The following is a 2,837-nucleotide window of genomic DNA, read 5'->3' as shown; positions in this document are numbered from 1 at the left end:
AAAAGTTTAAGTTTATCTGTAGATATATTTGAAAGCGCATCACGCAACTGCCGAATTTGAATTGCGTTCAGTTTTCATTCATTCATTCTATATCTGCATATTGGACGTCCATAAGTATTGGCCGAAGGGGCTAGCCCAAGAAGTGCTGGCTTGTCAAGGATATCCGTCCAAAGACAGAATCAGGATCCGATATCCAAGTCCGTCCGAAATGAAGAAATAACTGCAGCAAAGCTAGTTAGCTAGTTTGTTTTAATATCTTTTTGTATAGCGTGTGTTACAGGAGAACAAATCTTTAACTATCCGTAGAGAAGAAACCGAGAAAAGACAGGAGAGAGTATATTTTGGCGCGAAGAATTAGAACTAGTGTGATTTTGATTGGAAGTGATGGCAAAAAAGTACCTATGCTCGACGCTCAACGGCTAAGGAAGAAACCGGAAACACTCCGTTGAAAGAGAGTTGTAAAATCATTATAATGTTGGTAACTTCAATCACAAACTTTGCATCAATAAAACTTAATTTTTAAACGACTTTCTCAATTAGCACTCGATATAATTAATAATTACTTTAGACAGTAATTACTCAATAAACTGGACTTCGTAATAAAAAAATTGAGGCCAATGCACGGAGCAGATGTGGAATCGTTAAATTGATTTATAATCATGGAGTCCAACTCAAATGAACTGAATATTGGCCTATTTGGATCTGTATGGCGACGAATAATTAGAAATGTATTTTTTTATTATTTCCGTCCCGGCTACGCTCGAGTAAAACCGTGATAGAAAAGTAGCCTATATTACTTTTGAAGGTTTCGTCTATTTCAGTTCCAAAATTTCATCAAAATCGATACAGTAGTTTTCAATTTATTAATCCTAACTAATATAATCTTAATATCTACTTTTCATCCCGGAAAAAATAAACTATTTCCGTGGAAAATTTAAACGGGAGAAGCCGCGGGCAACAGCTAGTTACAAATAAAATACAAATTCTTTTCTCTTTATTATATTAAGTATAGTACGGATTGGATCAGTACGCGTATTAAGATTAGTATTGATGTAAGTATTAGTGTATAAGATATGGCTTAATACCGAAGTGTAGCCAGTGGGTGCATCTGGTCCCAGTTGAAGACCTGGAGTCTAGTCTAGTTTCACGTTTATATCACCCTGGCTAGATCTAGGTATAAATGGTTACATGCAGGGGTGAGGTTAATTAAAAGAAACAGAAATAAACCTTCTTTCACTCGACATATGAGACCGGCTGCAAGTCTAGCCAAAACGAATTTCAGTAAATTTCATAACCGATTTTCATGAAACATGATACTCTCAGGATAAAATTCTCTATGACAAAAAAAAAATCAACGAAAATCGGTTCATCCGTTTGGGAGACAGATACACAGATAGATACGGTAAACTTATAACACCCCTCTTTTTGCGTCTGGGGTTAATAAAAAAGTGTTGTCTTTCAAATCAATAGCTTATTTTATAAAAAGAAAAATTTCATAGTTATCCTACTAATATAAAATGCGAAAGTTTGTGAGGATGTGTGTATGTTTGTTACTCTTTCACACAAAATCTATTGGACTGATTGTTATGAAATTTGGTACACGGGTAGAATATAACCTGGAATACTTTTACATAAGGTACTTTTTATCCCGAATTTTCCACGGGAACGACACCCCGGGACGCAGCTAGTATTGAATGAAATTTCTAGTGAGACTTTTAAAAGATATTATTTCGAGGGAATTTATACTTTTGAAAATCACAGCCTTAGACTGGGGTACACGTAGTCCTGAAACCGTGAATCCTACAGAGACCTCAAAAGTTAAGATGACATAGGAAAAATAAAATACATTATTACAAAAATCAAAATCGTATATATTTAATAATCAGCTTATTGTTACTTAATTATACGAATTTTGTCACGTACAAAGTACAGTAATTAATGGCTTTAAATAAATAAATATAAATTTAAAAATTCACTAAAACGTCCACAAAATCAACATTGTGGGAGCAACTTACAATAAGGCTTTTATATTCGAGCACGATACGCCTAGAATTTTATATTTGATTTTTTTTCATTGTGCACAGTATGAAATCGGGTCACTCCATATCGCTACGTGTATATCGTACGAGGCGATTAAGGGACACATAGTCTTGGCAGCTGATATTCATCTATTATGGAATCACTACAATGATATATAAAAGATTTAAAACCAGGAATTAACATCTTGCCTAAATTTAATTATAACTATGTATCGTGCACGAGTACAGCCCGTGGTCGTATCGCTAAAATTATCGTCTATTTTACAATGCATCCAATAATATAATAACAAGTGTGCTACAGTTTCAGAACATACATCACATGTATTTTTTCTCTGCACAGACAGACAGACATAAGAGTCGTGTATCACCACCTTTTTTTTATAAAATATCATTGTAACCTGACAGCAACAGGCAGATAAATCTTTCTGACGTTATATGCCAGTTTGCACTATATGTCACATATAAGACTATCAGATACTTATCATCAGATTATCAGATACTTTTAGGTTGGCACTATCAGACACTTTATCAGCAACCGGGAAACGAGATCCTAATGTCTAAATTTGTTGATATAGCCATTTGTAGCACAAGTATTCATTGTCTGTAATCTGTGAGGTGAGAATATGTCAAAATACATTCGTATTAAAGAAGTTTGAATCGAGATTCTATTGATAATAAAAATTATCCATAATAAATTTAACGAAAAAGTTACCAGTTCTCGTCCCGTAAGAATTGTCGATATCGATAATCGACACGATAATTCCGAAGACAAATAGAAATTCTGAATATGGCTGATGC

The 2,837-nt window shown here is 34.1% G+C and overlaps 1 long non-coding RNA gene across 1 annotated transcript; it reads left to right on the top strand.

The window, feature by feature from the left end:
- The first annotated feature begins 1,991 nt into the window (after positions 1 to 1,991).
- On the top strand, positions 1,992 to 2,837 carry LOC135309710 (uncharacterized). Its single transcript, XR_010369888.1, has 2 exons — positions 1,992 to 2,480; positions 2,546 to 2,837. It is a non-coding gene; the product is annotated as an uncharacterized LOC135309710 (long non-coding RNA).

Source organism: Plodia interpunctella, chromosome 5 (genome assembly GCF_027563975.2).
Source record: "Plodia interpunctella isolate USDA-ARS_2022_Savannah chromosome 5, ilPloInte3.2, whole genome shotgun sequence".
Taxonomy (NCBI): domain Eukaryota; kingdom Metazoa; phylum Arthropoda; class Insecta; order Lepidoptera; family Pyralidae; genus Plodia; species Plodia interpunctella.
Note: the sequence above shows the minus strand (reverse complement) of the source record. Positions and strands in the feature narration are given on the sequence as shown.